The sequence below is a fragment of the Thalassophryne amazonica genome, chromosome 12 (assembly GCF_902500255.1).
Source record: "Thalassophryne amazonica chromosome 12, fThaAma1.1, whole genome shotgun sequence".
Lineage (NCBI taxonomy): Eukaryota > Metazoa > Chordata > Actinopteri > Batrachoidiformes > Batrachoididae > Thalassophryne > Thalassophryne amazonica.
In genome coordinates, this window is record NC_047114.1 from 65,029,440 (window position 1) to 65,055,691 (window position 26,252).

General features: G+C 40.3%; 1 long non-coding RNA gene across 1 annotated transcript; it reads left to right on the top strand.

Annotated features, from left to right (window-relative positions):
- Positions 1 to 982: 982 nt before the first annotated feature.
- LOC117522254 lies at positions 983 to 25,701 on the top strand. Its single transcript, XR_004564185.1, has 3 exons — positions 983 to 1,171; positions 19,728 to 19,781; positions 25,022 to 25,701. It is a non-coding gene; the product is annotated as an uncharacterized LOC117522254 (long non-coding RNA).
- The last annotated feature ends 551 nt before the right edge of the window (positions 25,702 to 26,252 follow it).

The window sequence follows — 26,252 nt, forward strand, 5'->3', positions numbered from 1 at the left end:
AGCAATGTACAGTGACATCCTGGATGAAAACCTGCTCCAGAGTGCTCTTGACCTCGGACTGGGTAGCATCATATTCAAGAAGAACTGAGGCTGTAATTGCTGCCAGATGTGCATCAACAAAGTATTGAGCAAAGTTTGTGAATACTTATGTACATGTGATTTCTTTATTACTTCATTTCTTCATCAATGGTATTGTGCTTAATTGCAGCAGTTTTTATTTTAATTGTGATGAATCATCTTTTCTGCTATAATAAGGTCATTTGTCACAGAGAAGGTTTGAGAGTTCACAGGATGTGGTCAAGATTCACCACAACTTTGACATGGTGTTATCACGGACAGGTGTGGGCAAAATCATGTCTGTGTGAACAGGGCTTCACACAGTGAGCATGTCATACAGACCGCATAGTGGGTGTGTCCATTGTCTATAACATATAGTTTCAGCTGCAAATGTATACTTTTACATACAAAAACAGAATTGTGGGATTTTCGGGTTATATATCATCAATACCAAAACCATATTTAACTGCAATATATAAATAAAAAAAAAAACTTATTGTGCGCAATATGTCCCCTTTAATGAGGAGTAATTGAATGTTTTTTGTTATGTTGGATGTAACCTGAATAATTTGTGATGTTTTCTGTGACATATACTCCAATAAGAAGATAATGAAATATTACATTTCGATAACAGATGCATATAAAACTATACAGACTTCTACAACGAGAATGTATGATCAGATTACTGCAAACCATAATCTTACTGAAACCCACCAATGAAAACTGGATTTCTGACAGGCATTGTCTGCATGCACCCCTTTGCTGCGAGCGTCCACTCCGCTTCCCCACCCGGTTCCGCGCAACGGTCCCTCCCCGCGCCCTGCAGCGTCCAATGGAAAGCGCGTGGTTTATGACGCTCCCGTCCTCTGAGCCAATCCTGACCTTGATGGAGATCCATAAACCGGATGCCTCCCCTCCTTATCCACCCCCCTCCAGCAGGCGTAATCCGTGGATCAGAGAGAGACGGGCGCTCAGTCTGTGCGGAGTTTGTCTTCTGTGGAGGTGTTGAGAGTGAAAATGTCACCGTGGCACACTTGAAGAAAAACGCATCCTCGCCAGGACGGTGACAGTTACGCACAGGGGAGGTCATGTGGATATTTAAAAAAAAAAAATTGTAAGTATGCCACCGTGTAAAATACATCAACTGATTAAAACAGTATAGCCTTTGGTTGTTTTAACGCTTTGCGTAAAATGTCTATTTTGCTGTTGTAAAAGGTGAAATTGCTGCTTTTATATTACATTTGTGGAGAGAATTTGAAGAATGGATTCATGGTACATATGCACGGATTAAAAAAAATGTGAATGAATATGATGTTTTGAGTGGTGGAGGCGGTTGTGTGTCTCTAAATACTCGTGCGTGATTTTATTCAAACCGTGTGTGTCGGGGGGGAAAGGGCGTCTTTCATCATTTCATAAGGGACTTCCCGTTTTGTCTGTGCAAAAATGAAGCATTTCTCTCTCTCTGTCTCTCTCTGTCTCGCTCCACACTTCCAACTTTTACATCGCGTGCAATTTGCGTTGCTTGGAAAGTTTTTTTTTTTTTTTTTTTTTTTTAACAGCCTGCCGGATCGCAAAGGAATTCTGCAAGCCCCCCAACTCCCAGACGTTACTAACTTTGATTCATTCCACTCAGCAGACAGTCTCCTGTTTCCATTGGGCCTGGAAGTCGGCGCGCACTGATAAATGGTGGCTATTATTTTTCATCTGAACAATGCGCACCGGCTTTGTGTGCGCGCCATCTGTCAGTGTATCGACGTTACAGCAGACCTCTCCCGCTGCAAAGAATCCGGCTGAGACACCTGAAGAGCAGCGGGAAACAACAAGACACCGATCGTTCTGAAGCCGCCACCCTGTGACTCATGATGCGATCCTCGCGGAACCAGAAAAGCGAAATGCGCACCTGTGCGGCGGGGGATCGGGACATATTTAATGGGTAGGCAATAGGTGGGTCATAAGTACAGCCCAGTCTCACACGGTAACACCCGGACAGATGCAGTTATGTGTTTAAAACGAGAATTTGAAGCGGGGTAAGTTTGCTCGTGACGGATTCTCGGATTTTTGCCTTTAGGAATCCGACTTCTTGGTGGAATTTGGGCCTCTAGCACAAGGTTAACCAGCTAGATTTCCATTTTTCAGGGTGGGCATTGTCAGACTGAGTAAATCAACACATTTTTCCCCCTTACAAAAAAAAAAAATCACATTATCAGGGTAGTTTAGAGCTTTTTATGGAGGCTTCAGACGCAGCGTGCAACGCGCAGCAGTGCCAAGAACTAATACGCCTTAAGGTTAATGAGGCAGCCTCCATAAATTCTTTTGCCATCTGGATATGCGGTACTGCATTTAATAGGCTGTACAGGGTGCTATATTTAATGAAGAAAAAAAAAAAACAGAACGAATGCTCTCTACTGGTTGCGTATTTAACAAACGCTGACACTCTTCTTCTGGAGATAAGTGATAATTACATTTTATTGGGCACACTCAGTCTCAGTGTGTGTGTGGGGGGTGCTGATGTGATCAGCTGTGATGTCCTCCCTTCCATCCTTCTTCAGGGCACAAAATTCAATTTCATTTGATTCTTCATGAAGAGAGAAAAAGTAAAGAAAAGCAGAAACCTCCTGCTCTCTGACAAATTGTGTGCATATCTGCTGCAGGATTGAATATAAGCTGCTATGGTTGGATGTTGACTTATCTTGAACACAGTTAGGTGTTCGTCATTGTCAGTGCATGCGATGGATTTGCTTCACTGTGCCATTACGGAGAGCAGCAGCCTGCCATCAGAGCCGAGAGGCTCTCAGGTTTTCCACATTATCTCCTTCTCATACCCTTTCCTGTAACAGCTCACCCCCGCACCCCCATCCCACCCAAAACCCCAAAATAATCCTGTAATTGTTATCAGCGAAACTGTAATGTTTGCATCAGACAGTGCCATCTCACCTCTTCCACTACCACGTGATTCTCACCAGAGACCCCCGGTTCTTGCTTTAGCCACTCATCATGACATCATATCTGGCTTCTGAAGCAAAGGATGCTGAGAGAAGTCTTCTTCTCCTTCTATTTCTTAGTAAATATTCTTGGACCGGGATTGTTGCTTCAAAGAATGAAAGGCACCAGAGGGCCGATATCTACCCTGCATGCTCTACACACCACAATATTAACACACAAGTTGATTTTGATTATGTATGAGTTTGTCAAGATTTCTGTGTGACTTCATTATAAAGTAATCTGCACTAATCCATGACAAATATTTAGCTGATCACTATATTATTTAGAACATGCTTCTTGGTTGTTGCGATATATACAAAAAAGATGTTGTCAGACCGTGTTTTCCTGGATATTAACCTTTGACCAAACTACTCCCAAATCTAATCAGTGAGATATCTATCCAAATAATACTCTCACCAAGTATGATCCATCAAGGCTTCTTGGTTGTTGAGATATACTTTGGACCATGTTTTCCTTGACCTTTGACCTGCAATTTGTCTAAACTACTCCAAAATTTAAACACCTCTTGTCTGAGTAATATTCCCACCAAATCTGGAAAAAAAACTGTCTTTGCCATTATTGAGTTATCTTGTCTACAGACACACCAGTGAAAACACTCTGCTATTGCTGCTTTGCCAATGCAGAGGGTAACAAATAAAGACAGCAGGAGCCTTTTGTGTGTTTGTACGTGTGCAGTTCTGGCGTTCATTAAATGGAAAGGCTCAGTAACGGACACCAACGCACTCCCACCTCAAGCCATACTGCCTATCTAGATGAGAAGATGACCTCTTAGCTAGCTACAGGCATAGGTCAACTTGGTTTCAAGCCAGGTGCTTTCAGAGCCTATTGCTCATTCAGTAGCACATGACATTTGAACTTTTTGCACTTTACAAGCAAACATACTCTTTGGATTATTCAAGAAACTGTGTGTGTGTGTGAGTGAGAGAGACTCTTTTGGCATTTCCTTATCTGTATTGCAGTCGGCACGGAGAAACTTTTCAGATCAAATCTTTCAGAGCATTTGCTGAGAGAAGCGATATGATATATACATATATATTTTAAATCATCCTGCATGCTGCTGAACTATGTGTTCTGCTTAATAAAGTCAGACCTTTGTCAAATTGCCTATTCTAAAGCTTCAAAAGCTCCTTTCATGTGGGAGTTTGTGCTGTAAGTTAGCAGAATTCTGCATGGGAGATGTAACCGATATGGCAGCAAGCTGTCAAGCATCGATTCTTATCTGCCATTAAACATCATCCTCCACTTGTTTATGAGATGTTATTGCCGTTGGAGCCTCTTTAATCATGAAGTATAGTCGTCGTAAGACAAAAGTATTGCATTATTCCCCATCTTGTCAAAGCCGAAAGCCACAGTCTCGCTCAGTTGTGTTGCAATTTTTCTATTGTCTTCCTCCATAAGAAATTCTCTTTGGAAATTTTGGAATCTTTCCCATTGTTCCTAAAGGAAAGGGGAGGGGTGGGGGGGGGCTTTCATATGGAGGTGAGCAACGCCAGGAAATAACAGGCATTCTTTGTGGACTGTTCGAAAATAAACTCGTGGGTCATCACTTCCCTCTCAGTTGAGAAATACAGAGGATTATAGTCTTGACAATCTCTCAATGGCATTTTCACTTTCCCCATGTTTCCCTGCAGCAGTTTGCCCTGAAAGTATATTTTCTTCTTCGGCATACTGGAGTCCTGCCATCAGAATTTCAGTTAAAGAGCTTTTGTTGTGGGCTTTTTCACACTCGCTTCAGCTTCTTGAGTGATTTTCTCCCGATTCATCCTTATTTCTCCTTATCTCCCTCCCCCCCCATCCCACTACTTTAAACGTTGCTTTATGGGGTGTGACAGTGAGGTCCAGTTGCTGAGGCGGGCCGCGTTGTGTGGAATGTAAAGCTTTACATTTAGCCTGCTGTGCTCGGTTTGGGGAGGACTTAAACTGACTTCGCCCCTATGCGGTACCTCGTATACAGGAGCCGCCTTCTTTCTGCTGAGCTGGCATGAAAGTACAGAAATGGAAGGAAGAAAAAAAAAAAGGGTGGGTGGGGACCTGCCTTCCTTAACTTCAAAGTTCTTCAGGCCCTTATATACAGTCAGTATGTTTAATGAGGAAAGAAGAAAGGGGTACAGGCAGGGGAAAGAGGTTGTTTCTCTTTTTATGATTTTCAAGCTCTTCACGATGCACTTCTACACAACGCCCTCGTGTTTCTGTTTTTATTCGATAGCCTTTCTGTTTTAGCAGGTCGGCCGTGCTGCACGTCTGATTCACACCTTATTCCTGCTCCTATTGTTGGTTTGCACCTCCTTTTCAGCCGTACTTCCCAGGTATCTGGCCGCTGTAGTGTAGCCAGGAGGCTGCTTGTTTTGTCCTTTGGGACAAAGGCGAACGAATGGCTGAAAGGAATCAGGTTTGTGCAGCCACTCCTTTTTTTTTTTTTTTTTTTTTTTTTTTAATGGTGGAGAAACCTCCTGAGTTAGAGCAAACCACCACCGTTACCTTTGTTTTTTAAAAACAGTCTTTACGCAGTAAATTTTGCTGAGTAAAATTTACTCTGCTGGGATAACATTTGATCTAGAGTAAAAACACTCTATTGTAGAGTGAAATCAGCTCTACTGTTGTCGGGGACTGAATGGTCCCCCCCTAAAAATCAGTCCACTCTACCTTCACTGCGCATCCATCATCAGCTGTGGTTCACTGATTAATACCTCATTTCTGCTTCGAACTGCACTCCAGACATCATCTGTCTCAGCCACAGACAGCTGAAGCTTTTGTACAACAATCATTTCCACATAAATTCAGCGTTATTTTATCATAAAAGACCAGAGGTGTCAAGTAACGAAGTACAAATACTTCGTTACTGTACTTAAGTACACTTTTTAGGTATCTGTACTTTACTCCTTTACTTATTTTTCTGCCTACTTCTGACTTCTACTCATTACATTTTCACACAAGTATCTGTACTTTCTATTCCTTACATTTTTAAAACAAACAGCCTCGTTACTCTTGGCTTCAGTTTAATGTTTATATATAGATATATATTTCACGTCATGTGCGCCTGTAATCAACTTTTCTGCAGCACGGCTTTGCTTTGAACCGTGAACCAATCCAAGCAGTGGTTCGCAGATTGAATGCTTCGACCTATTGCTTCGTTTATTCTTTCTTTCTTTCGCTTAATTTTCCCCCGCTAAAATCCTAAAGAGCATACTTCTGAGTATTATTTCGGTTTTCTACGTTAAACCGACCTGTTATGGTCTTCTGAAACAGCTGATGTATTTTATAACTTAAAAACGGGAGCGACGCTAACGCGTTAGCATGTCTATGGCGTTTTCAATGTTAAAAGTTAGCATTAAGCAGTTGCAGCTCTCATCACGTTCGGGTGCATTTGTTTTCAAATTGTAATATTTCTTAAATTTATTTTTGTTTATATATCAATAATCTAATGATTATTATATATAATTTTAGATAAAGAGGGGAAAAGAACCTGAATAGAAACACAACAGAAAATATAAAAGCAACTAACAATGAACATACATAAATAAGTGTTTCCTGTGAACACCTAGTGACTCTTACACCTCCACTTCATCCCTGTCTTATTTAATGATGGTCAAACCATATTTTAATGTGTTAATTTCTTCAGTGATTTCCTCCAGAACTATCTGCCAAACTAGAAAACTGCTGCATCCTTGTAAGAGCAGAATACTACTGGAATGAATTTGAATAAGGAAAAGTTATGGTTTTTTTTTGTTGTTGTTGTTTTTTTTTCCTTCACTAAATGGATGCTGCACTCACTCCAGTTTGTCTGGAATAGTCCCAGATTGCATTTCAGAGCTTCTAGAATTGAAACATTTTCGTGCAGGTGGTGTTGGGGGGGTAATTTTGGGTTTTGGGTCTTGGGCCACATGTAGAACGAATCAGATTGTAAATTAAGCTTTCAATTCATATAGTGGCATCTACCTGTTTTTTTTTTTTTTTTTTAAAGGTTACTTTATACTTTAAGTAGGTTTTGGAGCACATACTTTTTCACTTTTACTTGAGTAAAGAGGTCAAGTTGATACTTTAACTTTTACCAGAGTGTTTTTAAACTGCAGTATCTATACTTCTACTTAAGTAACAAATGTGTGTACTTTTGACACCACTGTAAAAGACAGAAGCAGCGATCAGAGCACAGCAGCTACATGAGCTGGTAGCTGATGTGTTCACTGTGTCGGTAATTTCAAAGTATCACCTTGTTTCTGATTAAAACTGCCTAGTTTCTGCCTAAAACTGGCTTTAGACTGATTTAAGAGGTTTTATTTTGTCATCTGATGGTTAATAATCACATTATTCCCTTTGATCACTTTGGGTGAAGAGAGTCCATCTCAGACAAGCTGCTGTGGTCCCAAATGACGCATGCGCAGTGAAGGCAGGGAGGACCAATTTTTAAGGGGGGGCGTTTGGTCTGCGACACTGGATGGAGAGCACCTCCAAAATCTAATGGAGTCTTTCTTGGCCTAATATTCATCTGTGGTGAAAATTTCATCAAAATCCGTGCAATAGTTTTGACGTAATCCTGCTTACAGATAGACAAATAAATAAATGCCGATTTTATTTCACCTTTGGCGGATGTAAAAATTCTTCATGGCGTTAGTTTGTCTTAGTGAAATTGAAGAGAATTTTCAGCATAGGGGGAAAAAAAAGGTTTTTGCATGTTCACATTTTAGGAAGCTGATGACTTACAAATATTTTTATGAAATTGTTCCGATTTACAAAACAGTTGGACAGTTTGATCATTAAACTGGAATTGCAACATGTAATTTATTACGACTTAAGTGAAATAAGTTGAAAAAACTTCACAAAATAAAAGTAACAATTTGCATGGACATTTCTGAGTAGAACAGAGGTAAAATAGAGGTTAGAATAACTTAAATAATAAAAGTCTACGTAATGACACCAAAAGCTTTAAGTTAAGTTGGCTCAAGTTAATTAACCTTGTAGAGGGCAAAGTATGTCAAGTGAACTAATCTAGTTAATTAAATGCTTTTCTAAACTTAAATTAGGTCTGAAAAGTCACACTCAGTAATGGCTGCCTTGAAATTATTTAAAGATTTGTTAAAGACTTTATTTTTTAAGTTGAATAGTGTAATATTTTTTAGAGTGCATGCTTTTGTCAGTTTGGTGCTGTAAAAATTCATGGGTCATGACCTCAAAGGTAACACCATGACACCAAGCTCTGTATCTACAAACAAGTAAAACAGCTGCATTGATGCTGAAAACTCACATAGAGCAACAGTGTTTCCCCACACAGAAAATTGATGAGGAATCAATAAAAGAACTGGAAAAATAATCAGAATTGATATCTATTACCATTGTCAGGAAATGTGTGATGTTACACAAGCTAATCAGACGGTGGTTTTCTTTTCAATATTACTTATTACTTTATCCGGAGTCAGGTCGCGGGGGCAGCAGCTCAAGCAAAGCCGCCCAGACCTCCTGATCCACACACACCTCACCCAGCTCCTCCGGAGGAACCCCAAGGTGTTCCCAAGCCAGCCAAGAGATGTAGTCCCTCCAGCGTCTCCTGGGTCTTTCCCGGGCCTCCTCCAAATGGGACGTGCCCGGAACACCTCTCCAGCGAGGCGTCCAGGGAGCATCAGGAAAAGATGCCTGAGCCACCTCAACTGACTCCTTTTGACGTGGAGGAGCAGCAGCTCGACTCCGAGCTCCTCCCAAGTGACCGAGCTCCTCACCCTATCTCTAAGGGAGCGCCCAGCCACCCTGCGGAGGAAACTCATCTCGGCCGCTTGTACTCGCGATCTTGTTCTTTCGGTCATGAGCCAAATCTCATGACCAAGGTGAGGATCGGAACATAGATCGATCAGTAAATCGAGAGCTTTGCCCCCCTACTCAGCTCTCTCTTCAACACGACGGTCCGATACAGCGACCGCATCACTGCAGATGCTGCACCGATCCGTCTATCGATCTCACGCTCCATCCGTCCCTCACTCGTGAACAAGACCCCGAGATACTTAAACTCCTCCACTTGAGGCAAGGACACTCCACCGACCTGAAGAGGGCAAAGCACCTTTTTCCAGCATTTCTATACATTGTTAAAAAAAGATATATGGTCAGTAAGTGTTGTAGCTTGTTTCTTTAACTTACTTCCACGTAACATCATGAATTATGACACTTTGATTGAATGTTATGAGTTGGTTCAGTGAAGTAAAATTTTCAATGTGTCAATTTAACTTAACAGTGAGTTTTAACCATAGCAACCGCGTCTGTCAACAGCATCTTGACTCACTTTAAAGGCAACAAACTTGAAACTTGTATTTAAGTAGAATTACCTTCAGATTTTTATTTATTTATTTATTTTTTACAGTGCACTGCTTTTCCATCTGAATCAGATGCTTAGAGTGCTTTAGAATGATGCCTTACACACACACACAAGGTGCTCACCTGCATACCGGGAGGTACTTGGGGATGAAGGACCTTGCCCTTTGAGATTTTTCCAGTCTAACTGGGAATCATATCCCGGATCTTCTGGTCACAAGCTGACCTCTCTGATCTCCAGACCATCCAGCTCATAACACAAACGTCTTCAAAAAAGTGTTGGAGAAAAGTGTAAGGATGTGGGGAGAAAGTAGATGCATCGTGATGATGATGGTTTAAAAATGCATTTTCAACAGTTATGAAATGACTAATCATTTAAAACATGAATGAACTTTTTTTTTAAATTGCAAAATACTGGAACACAGGCTCATGGCCCTTCTGATATTTTGGTCATGACCCATTTATTCCACTTTTAGGTGAAATCTTTAATGCTTTTTTTTTTTTATCTACATCTGAGTTTATCCAAAGTGGAAAAACAAACAAATGCAACATATTCTCCACCGCCAAAAGAGCCACTTTTACTTGCATTTAGCATCGAGCCTTGTTTCTGAAAATTTATCAACATGCTCATAAAAAATTTCATCAAGATCCAGTCATAAGTTTTGTGTTCAGTGTTACTTTATCTTTCTTATTCTTCTGGATCCTGGATCTAGGATATGTTTCAGACTCAAAAATTACATAATGATTTCCTCTGATATTTTTCATCTGCTCACAAAATGTTATCAAACTTCACTATTAATAAATTCTTGAATTAAATGTTCCTGAATGCTTAATATGCCTTCTAGACCCTGGATCCAGATATGTTCCAGATCAAATTCAAAATAAAATCCCTCAGAAAATGAGGGATTTGAGTTAAATGTTGCTATGTGCCAAACATTATTTTGGGTCTCAGTGCGAGACTATCATTCTGGATCACCTCCAAAAGTGAACCACTTTTTTTCCCCAGAATGTTATCTGTCCATTCATTACTTTTTGAGTTATCTTGCAAACAGACAAACACAGAAAACTAACCCTAACCCTCACTGGCAGAGGTAGCAAACAAACATAAAAAAAAACAAATCCATATGTTTTCCCCTATTTTAAGGGATTATTTCAGTTTGTTGTGGTTGCCTTCTTACAGGCAACAAACTGAATCAGAATAGAACTGGGTATTAAATATTTTTAATAAACCAATCTGTTATATCTTAGCCTCCTTGGTGATGTCACAACCAACCTTTTCCCCCACTAGTAGCCTTTGTGACTCAATCTTTTAGTAAATTTTCAAACTTGTAGACCCATAACCATGTCAAATGTAATGAAATTACGAGATCTGTGATACACGGAATTATTGGTGAACAAAATGATGAGCAGCAAATGAATTGTCATGCTCCTACAAGCGGATAGTGAGTGATAGAACTGAGAGAGTGCAAGCATATAGTGTGTTTCCTTACCAATGAGAATGTCCCCGCTTCCAGGCCACATGTGCCTCATTCTCCTTTGACATCTGGAGTTGCTTCAGGAAGGGGCATCCGGCCTAAAACTTGCTCCAAATCAACATGCAGATCTGCACCGGTACAGCTGTGGTGATACTAGGCAAAACGGCAGAAGTAAAAAAAAAAAAAAAAAAAAAAAAAAAAAAAGTTAGTCTAGAAAATTTAACAAGCAAATCTGTATCAAACTGGAACACTGAATTTGCAACATCCTAAGTTTTTGAAGCCTTGCAATGTGTGACTTATTTAAATGTTGTATGCTGCCCATGTGTGCTGTTGCTGTTTCATTACACTAGAAGTCTTTCAGAAAGCGCTGTAACTAGGTTTAAGGATATGATTCCTTCTTTATGTTCTCTAATGTCATATACCAACACAGAGCAGAGTAGCTACCTAAACTCTGTAAGGGAGTTAGAGTATCTTGTCAATAGTTTTACATCCTCATTGAAGACAACTTTGGATGCTGTAGCTCCTCTGAAAAAGAGAGCTTTAAATCAGAAGTGTCTGACTCCGTGGTATAACTCACAAACTCGTAGCTTAAAGCAGATAACCCGTAAGTTGGGGAGGAAATGGCGTCTCACTAATTTAGAAGATCTTCACTTAGCCTGGAAAAAGAGTTTGTTGCTCTATAAGAAAGCCCTTCGTGAAGCTAGGACATCTTTCTACTCATCACTAATTGAAGAAAATAAGAACAACCCCAGGTTTCTTTTCAGCACTGTAGCCAGGCTGACAAAGAGTCAGAGCTCTATTGAGCTGAGTATTCCATTAACTTTAACTAGTAATGACTTCATGACTTTCTTTGCTAACAAAATTTTGACTATTAGAGAAAAAATTACTCATAACCATCCCAAAGATGTATCGTTATCTTTGGCTGCTTTCAGTGATGCCGGTATTGGTTAGACTCTTTCTCTCCGATTGTTCTGTCTGAGTTATTTTCATTAGTTACTTCATCCAAACCATCAACATGCTTATTAGACCCCATTCCTGCCAGGCTGCTCAAGGAAGTCCTACCATTATTTAATGCTTCAATCTTAAATATGATCAATCTATCTTTGTTAGTTGGTTATGTACCACAGGCCTTTAAGGTGGCAGTAATTAAACCATTACTTAAAAAGCCATCACTTGACCCAGCTATCTTAGCTAATTATAGGCCAATCTCCAACCTTCCTTTTCTCTCAAAGATTCTTGAGAGGGTAGTTGTAAAACAGCTAACTGATCACCTGCAGAGGAATGGTCTATTTGAAGAGTTTCAGTCAGGTTTTAGAATTCATCATAGTACAGAAACAGCATTAGTGAAGGTTACAAATGATCTTCTTATGGCTTCGGACAGTGGACTTATCTCTGTGCTTGTTCTGTTGGACCTCAGTGCTGCTTTTGATACTGTTGACCATAAAATTTTATTACAGAGATTAGAGCATGTCATAGGTATTAAAGGCATTGCGCTGCGGTGGTTTGAATCATATTTGTCTAATAGATTACAGTTTGTTCATGTAACTGGGGAATCTTCTTCACAGACTAAAGTTAATTATGGAGTTCCACAAGGTTCTGTGCTAGGACCAATTTTATTCACTTTATACATGCTTCCCTTGGGCAGTATTATTAGACGGTATTGCTTAAATTTTCATTGTTACGCAGATGATACCCAGCTTTATCTATCCATGAAGCCAGAGGATACGCACCAATTAGCTAAACTGCAGGATTGTCTTACAGACATAAAGACATGGATGACCTCTAATTTCCTGCTTTTAAACTCAGATAAAACTGAAGTTATTGTACTTGGCCCCACAAATCTTAGAAGCATGGTGTCTAACCAGATCGTTACTCTGGATGGCATTTCCCTGATCTCTAGTAATACTGTGAGAAATCTTGGAGTTATTTTTGATCAGGATATGTCATTCAAAGCGCATATTAAACAAATATGTAGGACTGCCTTTTTGCATTTACGCAATATCTCTAAAATCAGAAAGGTCTTGTCTCAGAGTGATGCTGAAAAACTAATTCATGCATTTATTTCCTCTAGGCTGGACTATTGTAATTCATTATTATCAGGTTGTCCTAAAAGTTCCCTAAAAAGCCTTCAGTTGGTTCAGAATGCTGCAGCTAGAGTACTGACGGGGACTAGCAGGAGAGAGCATATCTCACCCGTGTTGGCCTCCCTTCATTGGCTTCCTGTTAATGCTAGAATAGAATTTAAAATTCTTCTTCTTACTTATAAGGTTTTGAATAATCAGGTCCCATCTCATCTTAGGGACCTCGTAGTACCATATTACCCCATTAGAGCGCTTCGCTCTCAGACTGCGGGCTTACTTGTAGTTCCTAGGGTTTGTAAGAGTAGAATGGGAGGCAGAGCCTTCAGCTTTCAGGCTCCTCTCCTGTGGAACCAGCTCCCAATTCAGATTAGGGAGACAGATACCCTCTCTGCTTTTAAGATTAGGCTTAAAACTTTCCTTTTCGCTAAGGCTTATAGTTAGGGCTGGATCGGGTGACCCTGGACCATCCCTTGGTTATGTTGCTTTAGACGTAGACTGTTTCATAATTATTGTATGGCCTTGCCTTGCAATGTGGAGCGCCTTGGGGCAACTGTTTGTTGTGATTTGGCGCTATACAAGAAAAAAGTTGGTTGATTGATTGTATGTCATAAATTGTCAACTAAATATCGTAAGATTTTAGCCAACTAAATCTGCAAGAGATCTAGTTTGATGTGTTTTTAAGACACCAGGTCAATATTATACAAATAATTGTTTGAGTTCAATGGTACAAATATTTCATTAGGTGAAAGCCTCGTTGAATGCTGCATTCCAGCTTTCACCAAATTAAATATTCGTTCCATTAAAAGAATGGAAAAACATTCATTATTTATTTTATATGATGGAAAAAATAGATCCTTGTCATTTGATATTTTATTAATTTATAAACATAACAGTCATCATTTTGTTATATAAATTTTGTCAACTAAATATCGGCAGATTTTAGCCAACTAAATCTGCAAGAGATTTAGTTTGATGTGTTTTTAAGACACCTGGTCAATATTATACAAATAATGAATGTTTGAGTTCAATGGTATGAATATTTCATGAGGTGAAAGCCTCGTTGAATGGTACGTTCCAGCTTTCACCAAATTAAATATTTGTTCCATTGAAAGAATGGAAAAATATTATTTGTTTTATATAATGGCAAAAAATGATCCTTGTCATTTGATGTTTTATTAACTTATGAACAGAAAAGGGACTTGCATTTTGGTGCTCGTCACTGGTGCTCAACAGTCCAACACAAACTTTAAATAGGAGTCCAAAATTGTTCTCAGTAGTCTGATGCCGTCCTCTGACTTCGTGTGCAGACTGCCTTCGGCTTTCCTCAGTCTAGTGAAATTGCGACAGAAATATGTCCAGCTTTTCATTCTAACAGCTCTTCATGCCTCCAAACAGCTTATGGGGTGGTGGAATTGTTTTTGTGTGTGTTAGAAGAATTAGCAGCGTCAGTTAGCTCCCTCAAATCATCATCCGCCAGCAAAACAAACTCCGCTATGTTTAGCTAAATGCCACCCCCGGTAGTGGGAGCATGCGCGGTGGTCGGGGTGTGCAATAGCACATTTCATATAGCACCAAAATTGCACGCTAAAAAAGAACTATTGCACAGTCAATGAAACACAATGGCAAATGGTATGAATAATCCATGTCACATGACATACACGTAAGCAATGAAATGACAAGGATCTACTCATGCATTTTTTTAATACTTTATGTATTGATAGTAATTGTATAATATTTCCTTACTGAAAAAAAATCTGCCCACTTTGTGTTGTCTTCTTTGTCGCTGTTTGTCTATCTATCATAGACGTTTTTGTGTTTTAGTCCATTACTCATTGGTATGTTTGTTTTGTGACTCTCCTAGTAGTTATGTTTGTGCATGCTCACCCAAAGGTGTTTTTGATGTATCATCTCAGGTGGTAGTGAGCAGAAGCTACAGCAATCTGTTATGACTCCAGAGACGATCTGCTCTCAGGCCTTTCACTTTTGGCATGTTTTTAATGACATCATAAATTTCGCCATTTCCTCTGACAAAACCCAATGTGGGAGTCAAGAACATACCTGGCCAGTAATTTTCTGTCTCACCCTCTTATCAGTCAGCTGGTGAGATTCTCCGCACAGCCAGACTCACAGACTACCATGATGTCATCCTAAGTCCAGAAGATGGATCAATGACACTGTGGGTTTAATTGCGAGGAAAAGTAAACAGTGTAGGTTTTTTTTTTTTTTTTTTTTTTTTTTTAGCTGCCATTTACTGCAGCCTTTTTTCCAAGCATGTCAGCCTGGCACACGTTACTTCAAACTGAAGATGACAGCTCTCAGACCTGTTGGTCCCTTTTGTTTGTTGACATCTGGAGATGAGGAGTAGAAAAGAGGATTATGGGCAAGAAAGAGGAGATCTGGGAGAAAAGAGAAGCCCTCAGGAACATTGAGCATTCATACGTATTCATTGGAGGTATAGCCGGGGACTCCTCGGCGTGTCTGGAACAATACCCGCACCAGCACAACAACATTCCTGGGGTTAAATAGGTCAGAGGTCACCCAGCATCCCCACCCTGCCAATCAGTCCCAAGACACGAACTCAGTGCCTTTTTATTTTTGGTTCATGTCTTGGCACCTTGTGCTACAAAGTGGCCTTTGCTCTCTGGACTAAGGACTCTGCCACGATGCACATTTTCTGTTTGCTGCCTCAGCTTTGGTTCAACCGTAACAGTTCCTGCCATTTGTCTTCAGAAACTAAAATTTTAGTGAAACTGAGTTTGATTGTTCAGTTTTTCCACTGATGATCTTCCTTGAAATGGCTTTTATTGGTTGATTTATTTCGGTTTCAGCATTTTATCCGGATATTCCACTGTTAAAGGAGATTTTTTTTAATGAGACATGCGGACGGATCCGCGCGTCGGGACGCAGCCGACGCGGTGCAGCGGCACAGGAAAAACACCTCCCTGTTAACCATTTGTAAAATCCAGGCAGCTTTTGATGGCTTTCAGTGGAGTGAGTATATGAGAAATTGTTTAACAGGCAGGACATGTTCCAACTTGTCCTTAAGGCTTTCAACAGAGGTGTTTTTCCTGTGGCGGAGCGTCGCGGCGGCTGCATCCCGACGCGCGGACCTGTCCGCACGTCTTTCATTAAAAAAATCTCCTTTAACAGTGGAATATCCGGATAAAATGCTGAAACCGACTTCTGAAACTTCTTTGTTCTCTCACGATGTCCTGGATCAATAGAACCTGAAATGTGGAGGTTTTCAGCTTGAACAGGCTGACGACGACGGCTGAGAGCGCTGAGCGACGTCTCGCACCGTGGGAAGTCCTTAAAGCGACAGAATCACCTCAAAATCTCTCATCAGCCGTTAAAATTTTCACTGAAAACCAGCTTACTTTTTCGAACTGTGTCCACTTCGATGTGTCTCACAGGTTTAGAAAAAATTTTGATCAAACAACGCGCCAGTCTCTCAGCAACTTCTCAGACAAAGGAATTCCGACGAGGGGCTGGACGACTCCTCCCGCAAGGAGTGTTCACAGGCGAATGACGTCACCGACAGGCGTGGAAAAACTCACGCATGCGCACGAGGGTTCAAGCATGTCTGACGTAAAAACATATGAATGAAATCCATATAGTTTTTGAAAAATAAAAAGGACCGTTACTTTATTGACAGCCCTCGTATATCACATGCAATTTCCCAGACGGGTTCTAGGGAAGCTGCCCTCCATACATTATTTCAGTAATAGCAGCCAAGTGGTGCTGCGCATTGTATTGTGGTCTAGTTTGTGTCTAAACATTGACCTTGAGGGGTGTTGACAGTTCTCGTATAAAGGGGAGTTTGACAAGGGCAGTTTTGCACATAAGTACTCCCTCAGATGATATTATACTGATCACATAATAAATTATGTGAAAACAGTGGAATGGTGCTGGATTTTAAAATGACACAGGATAGAAAATAGTTATGAGGACCATTGCACAGTCCCCAAAAGTGTGATTTATTAAGCACCCAAACTGAGGTTAGTTTGTTACTTTAGGTTGTTCGGCCTCGAATGGAGGGGCACATATACTCTCTGCACGGGCTTCCGATCTGCTGTCAAATTGATTTTAATATCTGTTTTTAAAGCTCTTAATGGTCTTGTACTACCATATTTGAGTGAGTTATTGTTGGTACGTGACCAAGGCAGGGTTCTGAGGTAATCCAATTTCCATCTGTTGGATGTCCCTAGATCAAACCTGAAACATTGGGGTGACTAGACTTTCTCAGTCGTTGGGCCCAGACTTTTGAACAAGCTCCCCCCTCATCTATGCAACATCACTGATCTGGGTCTTTTTTAAAACTACAGATTTTTCTTTTTAAAATGGCTTTTAATACTTAATAGTGCTGTGACTTTTTATTCTGGTTTTATGTACACACTTGTTTGTCTTTGATTTTATTTTATCATTGTACATCGTCACTGTTGGGATAGGCTCCAGCCTCCCATGACCCAATCTTGGATAAACAGTTCAAGATGTGTGTGTATATTGTCCTTGATTTTTCTGTTTTTAGTTATACTGGAAAGCACTGTGGTCACCCTTTGTGCTATGTAAAGGACTATATAAATAAAAGTTGATTGATGTTCAGTGTTCTTTTGTCATACACGGCGCCAACAACGTTCCACTCCTTTATGCATTAAATTCATACGATAAAAGTTGGCGATTGTTGTTTTGGGTAGCTTCAGTGACATACTGTATTTTAGTTGTTTACCGGTTTATTATTATCACAGTTAACTTTTCAGTTAGTAGATTAGTGGTTATCAAAGCTCACTTTTAGGTTAGCTGTGGCCACTCCTGCACTGAACATACAGTGTAGTATTGTACTATTTTTAAATGAGATCATATGAACAGCTCTTTACGTTTATTTTTGGATTTTAGATAGGGTTGCTGCCTGTCCTTTAAAATATAGAATTGTCCTTTATTTGATAATTAATTGTTGCATCTCGTAATGATTCAATACGGAACGTAAATTCTTCCATATTTTCATAAATGTCCCTCACACACTCATCAAAACTGAATAATGAACAAAATAAAACAGGAAATATTAAGCACTGCCAAGGTCAACTCTGTACCTCGCATCGGGTCCTTGCTACAGCGGATAGACCTGACTTTCACGTCTGCATTTCCTTGTCACCTTTGTGGTCCTGTCAAAGGTTGCCTGGCATGTCTACACCCGAAACCCCACCACAGCCAAAAAGCAAAAATGTTTGAAAATGTACAGACGTGAGTGGGAAGAGTCAAACCCCTGGCTTGACAGTGTTGGTGGCAATGGGTACAAGGCAAATAAGTTTAACAATTTTTTTTATTTCCTCTTTAAGTAAAAATGTCTGTTTTCCTTAATATTATTTGTTTGTTATTGCACACTTCAGTGACTGCACAGTTTATCATTAACAGTTTTGTGATTATAAAGCATTTAAATATGACTAAATGCTTTGTTCAAAATTAAATATACCAATGCTTGGGTGGTAGTAGTGAACCTGAGGAACTGTGGGGGGGGGGTCCTTTATTTTCATTGGCAACTCTAGTTTTAGAGCAACAAAGAAAAAGCCAAAGCTAAATTAATATCATAAAAGGTAGCAGTAGTGGGCATCTTTAATTTCAGCTAATTTTTTTTTTTTTTTTTTAGTGGTTTATCAATTTCAGTTAACTTTTTAGTTTGCAGATAAGCAGTTATCTAAGCTAACTTTTAGGTTAGCTGTGCTCATCACTGCACTGAACATATGGTATAATTTTGTACCATTTTTAAATGGGATCAAACAACCAGCTTTTTAGGTTTATTTTTGAGGTTTTTGAAGCAAAAAATACCAAGCTAAAGCTAAATTAATATCATAAAAGGTAGAAGTAGTGGGCATCCTTAATTTCAGCTAAATGTTTTAGTGGTTTATTAGTTTCACAGTTAACATTTTAGTTAGCTTAGATAACTGCTTATCTGCTAACTTTTAGGTTAGCAGTGCTCATCACTGCACTGAACATACGGTATAATTTTGTACCATTTTAAATTGGATCAAACAACCAGCTCTTTAAGTTTATTTTTTTGAGGGTTTTGAAGCCAAAAATATCAAGCTAAACCTAAATTAATATAATAAAATTAGCAGTTAGTAGTTATCCGTAACTTCAATTCATTGTTTTAGCGGTTTTACATTATCAGAATTAATTTTTCAGTTGGCAAATTAGCCGTTATCTAAGCTAACTTTTAGCTTAGCTGTACTTGCCACTGCACTGAACACAGAGTGCAGAATTACTCCATTTCAAATTGAATCATATGACCACGTTATGTCATCAAACCCACTGGGGATCAACCATTTACTTTCTTGATATGTTGTATTTTTCCCTTCGCTAAGAAAAATCCACACTGCACTTCTGTGAACACCAAAGCACACTTTTCATAAAGTCTGAAAACCGCCATTAAAGTAGAGCATTCACATGTGTAGGCACGGCCTGACATGTGAGGCCCCTACAGACAGGCGGCATGTCTGTTAGTCATTACAACTAAACGTACAGTATACACTGGAGTGGACGCACTACTACATTAAAGCTGCACTCACGACCGCGTCAGACCACCCCAGAGACGCACCGCTGGCACTTCCTCCACCCCTGCCGCCGCTCAGCCTCAAGGGGAAATGTGTTTTGGGATTTCCGCAGGATACACTGAGCATTAATCTTTTCTTTTGCCAGTGAAAATCACACTAATTGCAATTTTAAACTGTTTAGACTCCAAGACGACAACGAAAGTGCCATTTTTGTTCCATGCGAAATTCATGTCCTTGAGTGTCTTTTATTATTAAATGTGTCTGTCTCTTTGCAGATGTTCGTCCTGTGTAGCAGACTTCAGTGACTCCCCGAAGACTGTTGCCATCAGGTAGACACCGTTCGCCTCTAATAAAACGCCTTCATAAATTTCTTATGCATTTTTTTCTTTTTTTTTTGTGAGGAGTGGGGGGTGTGCCTGTTTCACTGCACACCACATTCCTATTTCAGGTTTCTAGTCATCACAGATTGACGACTATAAACCTCCCGAGTTTCATCACGCTCAGTAAATCCGCTTACAGTAGAGGAAGGAGCCGTTGCTGCCTGTTCGTCTGCAGTTGGAAACGAAAGCCTATCTGGCTGCAGCTGTGGAGGAGCTCTGAGACGGGGACATTTTATTGTCAGGAACAAATAGCGGCTTTTTATTTTGTCTAGCAGCTTAAATCTCTCCCATCCCACTCGTCCAAAACCGCTTTTGTCAGTAATGTAGAGTGCTGCACGCAGGCAGAGGCAGAGACCATGAGAATTTCATAGCAGAAACTAAAAGTGCAGGGTTGGTCGGCGATAGGCTTGAGGCGGAAAAGGCCCGGCTGTTTGCCATATGGTGTACAGTAATTATCTGCTATTTCAAAAGATTATCTTCCTCTATCAATATAGTGTTTAAATGTGCATATGTGTGTGATTTGATCTTTGGTTTTTAACCACTCTGGTGTAATGTTGAGACTCTCGTCTGCAGATTGACCCCTCCCACTTTAAGATGGTTTAGCTATGATCTCCGCCCCAACCCAAGTCCTTCCACGTCTATGAAACCTCCCTCCTTCCCCGTATGTGCACCCACACACACAGTTACAAAACACAAAAGAAATATTCAGCTGTAGGATCGCGGGGCAGGCAGGGGGAGGCTCCCCCTCAGAGGGCACGACATTGAACCGCGGGGGGATTAAGAAGAAATGGCTGGCTGACACTGGGGTTGCCATGACAAAGCCCCCTTGTCCCTTCTCCCTCGACCCTCAGCCTATTTTTCATTTTCGGTCTTATTGTCGGGTGAGGCGTAAGTGTATTTTTTTTTTTTTGTGGGGGGGGGGTTGTTAATATAACTTATGCAATTTATGCAAAATGTCCAAAATCGTGCTTTTTTAATATACAGTTTACATTTAAATAAAGTTAAAATGTAGTCTTGAACATCCTCCAAATCACGCAAATTCTATTAGTGGTGGTGGGGGGTGTTTGGAGGGCAGCGTCACCGCCCGTTAGCAGCAGCCATGGCGAAATTGCACCATAAATCTTGCTTTGAAACAACGCAGTGCGAAAGGAAAAATAGCAGGATTTATCTTGAGTGAAACACGGCATATCCAAGAATATTTTGCCTGTCAATACAAGCATTCGGAATGAGCCGCACTTCCTTTAATGGCTTCGAAAACGAAGTAAAACACAGATATTTAGTTAAATTAGAGGGTGCAGGGCTACAGTTGAACCAGCTGGCTGGTAGATGTCAGAAAAGATGACTGCAAATCATTGACAAAAGTAGAATGATGACATTAAATGCTACTTATTGAGATTCCTGGTAAGTAGATTTATATCGCTGTCAGTTCCACAGTTATATATTACATTTCCAGCCAGTCAGCTAAGCCTAGTCAGTGTTAACTTTATGTGACTAATAAAAGTATAACCTAATTCATAAAAGTTTCACAAACAATTCGGATCATCCTCCCATTAATATGTGTGGAGAAACTCCTCTGCTAGAAGCAAATTTAGCTTTGTGGAAATGAAAATGGGATTTTTTTATGATCCATCATCTTGATGTCTGTGGGTTAATTTGGGGTTTCAAACATAAATTTCAGTTTTTAAGACACTTGTTCCCTTGTAATAGCTCACCGAATAGGTGCATATTATGGCCCCTGTAAAGGGGCACACTTTCATTAATTTTCTATACCAGGTTATTCCAGTTAAGGGGTCACTGCTGGGAGCTGCAACACACCAGTGCTCACTCACCTTCTTGCTTTGAGGCAAAACCACTAATCCACCATGCTGCCTGGCACACTTTCATGAGTCAGCAGTAGTGCCCGTTATCGAAATCGAGTCTGTGTGCCTGCTTGTGCACAAATAGCTCAGACCCAGGTGAGCAGATTTTCAGCAAATTTGGTAGGAATATTTCTTGGGTGAGTGTCTTCAGATGATTAACTGTAGGAGTCGATCAGATCAGTCAAAGGTCAATACCGAAGTCATCAAAAATATAGCTGGGAAAACACATTTTCTTGGATATCTCCACAACCAGTAGGGTTAGAGACACCATGTAAAACCTGTATGCTCACCCTGACACCTGTAGGCCAGTTAGTCATCAGTCTCTGTAAACCTGTTTCCAGGCTTGTTACGGTGACAGGGAACTGAACCGAGGATCTTTTGGTTTTGAGCCCACCGCTCTAACCATCCTTAAACCATCATCACCTCCATAAAGCTTAAATCATTCAGTAGATCATTTGCTGGATTGAGTAATGTTTGGATAACATCATAAAGATACCATGAAATGATGTCATAATTGTCCAACAACAGCATTTTGCATTATAGCTCCAAATCCAATGGTGCCATGGAGGTGATGCAAAGCTTATATGAATCAGCTAAACATCCATAAAACTTTGCAATTCTCCAGCATTCTTTTAGGAAATCACTTCCTATATTTACAATTGACCTGAAATGTCTTGTTTTAAGATTCTGTGACATATGTCACAGAAGTCCACAGCTGAACTTCAGCATGTTCTGTGAAACACACCCACTAAACCTGTCTGCCCTATTCTGTAGATTTGATTAGATGGAACTTTATTAATCCCATTAATCAAAGGTGAAAGTAAAAACAGTTTGCAAATATAAATACCAGACATACTGGTTTCCTGCTACTACTGTTCCTGTCCCATGTCTTCCTGTTACTCCTCCTCCCCCTGAGTGAGGAGTTTTACAGTCTGGTGACCTGAGGGACAAAGGAGTTTTTCAGTCTGTTGGTCCTGCACTTGGGAAGGAGAAGTCTGTGGCTGAAGAGGCTCCTCTGGTTGCTGATGATGGTGTGCAGAGGGTGACTGGCATCATCCATAATGCCCATCAGTTTGTCCCGTCTTCTCTTCTCTGCCAGGACTGTCAGGAGGGCCCTTATCCAAAATTAGTTAGGTCAGGAAACCCTGAGCTTTAGCTACTTGTTAGTAAGTTAAACTGTAACTTCAGACAAAATTATGAACTCACTGTGAGCATTCATCTGTGGACACTTGACACAGTTAAATAACCTTTGAAGGTAAGACTGTAAATTATATTAAATAACCTAGATGGCTACTTCGTATACAGTATACTTTTGCTTGCACCATACATTGGACAGTAGACTTAAATGAGCTATTGCAATGATGGGAGTGAGGCAGACATATATGAGATGTTCAACTAATGTTAGCAAATGTTTTGGTCCATTTTAGGGGCATCTGGAATCACATTGCAAGTTTGTTCTAGGCTTGAATATGGGAAATATGTTGTAATATTTAATATTACAGGTAAGAAGATATATTTTGAACCCTTCTCCCCTCCCCAAATGAATGTTTTTACCTTTTGTGTGTGTGCCTCCTATAATTCAAACCATGTGCATGCAGGGTATGGATCACCTCTCCAATGTCTTTCATCATAGACATGGGCATGGTGCATGCTGAATAAAACTCATTTATTCATTCACATACACCTGTGTATTGTTTCAAAAAGAAAAGAATAGAAAAATGCTAAAAAAAAATTTGGTTTGGGAGTGTTTTGCACTGGCATCAATATGAAGGTGTTTCCCTTCAGTTCTGTAACATGCAGAGACACATGGTGCACAACGATCAACAGTACATGGGTGATTCTTTAACTACGGGCACTATTGGACTTGTAAATGTAACTTCCACCACACCATTGCCTTACAATATAAAGCGCCTTGGGGCAACTGTTTGTTGTGCTTTGGCGCTATATACATGTGCTCTGATGTCACTGTTTATCTCCATAGAAACTATCCAAACAATCTTTCATAGAAACTTTTTAAAGGGACATTACAGTGTTGTGGTGGAAATTATGGCAATAGTGTGGGACAACTACATTTTGTTTAAAAAAAATCACAACAGTTGTATGTCATTGAATACCCCAATTATGTTTTGATTATTTTACTGATATTTTATTGAGATATTTTAAAACATTAGAAAAAAAATGTTTCTTTACCATTCATTTTTATCATTGAAGATCAAAAGTCTGGGTGTGGGACAAGCACAAAACGGCAATATTTGCATATGATGCTGAAAAAAGGTGGAAAAGTCATCATAGACTACTAAAACAAATTTCTTAACACACTTTCATTGTAAAGATAACTATAAAAGTGTGAAATTTCCCCTTTTTTCTGTTTTTCATACAATATGATCAAAGTACATAATAAGTGCCCGTAGTGTAAGAATCACCCACACGTTCATACACACATTGTAATTTTGGGTAGTTTTTTTTTCTTTCTTTGAAGTATCAGATTTAATATAGCAAGAAGAATTGGGTGGTATGTACAGTATATTACACATTTTACAGTATCTTAAAATAAAGAATAATCCACAGTTATACAGATGAGGTTATTAATAAGTTACTCTGAATAGTGGCAATATTAAGATAAAATAACTACATTAAAATGCTAAAAGGGTTTTTAATATTCACAGACACAGTAATATACTGCAGTCAGGACTACCTCACTGTAATTTCATGCTTCCCCCCCCCCCCCACATCCCACAAATCAGTAAGTGCCTTTTGTGTGCTGATAAAGGATGTCATGCCACAACAACGTGCACAGAGCTTCAGTACTGGCAACACACAACCAAATTCTCTGTTTTATGACTTTCTGAATTATAGCTGCAATAAAGTCATGCATTAGTCATCCATTGTAGCAAGTGTGTTATCTCGCACATGCTTGATGTTGGCTGCCCAGCCCAGCCGAGTAATGGATGCAGGCGCGTCTTCTCAATGACATCAGCGCCGTAGGTCGATGAAACGGGGGCAATGAATGAACACAGATCGGCGTTTATCATCCTGACGTCAGTCTGCGTCTGTGCCGCAGCGGAGTGACACTATTGGTAGTTGTTCTCCAGCAGTGACCTGCTCCTGATAATGGGAGCGCTCAGCTTGGCTTGGCTGCGCAGCGCGACAGCGCGGCATTGTTCTCGGTTAGATATCCATAAGAACCGTAGCAGGCTCAGCTTGTTCTCAGCACACAGTGTTTCCAGGACAAGTAGACCTTTAATTTCCCATCTTCTATTGCACATGCTGCAACGCTGAAATAACACCGCGCAACGTGCTGTGCTAATAACTTCCTCCTGTGTGTTTCAGATGCCTCTCTGACCAGCACTGAACTAAAGATGAAAGACTACAAGTTCCTCCGATTGTTGCAGTGGTGCTCATGCATAATCTTGCACTTTTAAACATACATGATTAATGATTTGTAGACCTGAACCCAAAAAGCCTTGTCCTGCACAGTCGACTCATTCTGCTGCTGTCCTGTGTCACTCTGTGACCTGACCTTCGCCGTTTGGCTGACCACCTCGGCTCTGTCCTGGTCCCCCACGCCGCTTGCAGAACTGTCTACCCTTCCTGCGCCGGGCCCCGTCCTGCCTGTCTGTTTGGGTCACGGACGCAGTCTTGCGCGTGCCACGGTGAACATTCAACGCTGTCGGTGAGTTTGGTATGGAACACATAAAAACCATCGACCGTTGACTGTGCCCTGAGGTGCGCTCCAACGACATCACAAACGACTAGAAAACACTGAATGTTGCAAGTGGGCGCATGCAAATCCAGAGGAGCGTGCAATCACGCACGCTTCCATAAATGTGACGCTGTTTTCACTGTACCCGAAGGCCAAAGGTCACAATCAACATTCATTGCTGTCGCTGGGTTGGACTGTGCAGAAAAGCTCACTGAACAATGAGTGCAACTGTGGCCCAGATCTGCCTGATTTACATCTCAGCCAATCCCACAACCAGATGTGAAACACTCTGATTTCTTTCTTTATATATATATATATATATATATATATATATATATATATATATATATATATATATAGTTCTTGTTTTTCCACTTGTATTTTCTCCTCTCTTCCTCGCCTCCTGGTGCTGTGAGGCTTCAGAGGAAAAGAGAAAAGAGAGATCGAGAGATACACAAATAGACTTCTGGCTGCTTCACTTGTCCTCGTCCTCCTCTCTTCTCCTGTAATTGGTGGTTATGTGTGTAGCGAAGGGGAAGGAAGTGGAGTGAATGTGTAATCATTTGGAGTCTCTTCTCCTTCAGATGTTTCATCCCTCTCTTTTTTGTTTGTTTAATTATACGCTGTGCTTGGTTAACTCCGTGTTAACTGCGTGTTTGCGCGAAAGAACAAGTGACAGAGGATGAAAGAAGCTAAAATGGGATAAAGATTCGGACGCCAGCAAAAATAATGTTTGTTAATGTATTTTGTATAGTATTTGCTCCTGTAAACCCACCGATATATGATCTTCAATTGTTTTTGTTTTTTTTTTTTGGCCTGATGTCTCATTATGTGTCTGAGTTTCCAAGAGAGCCTGTC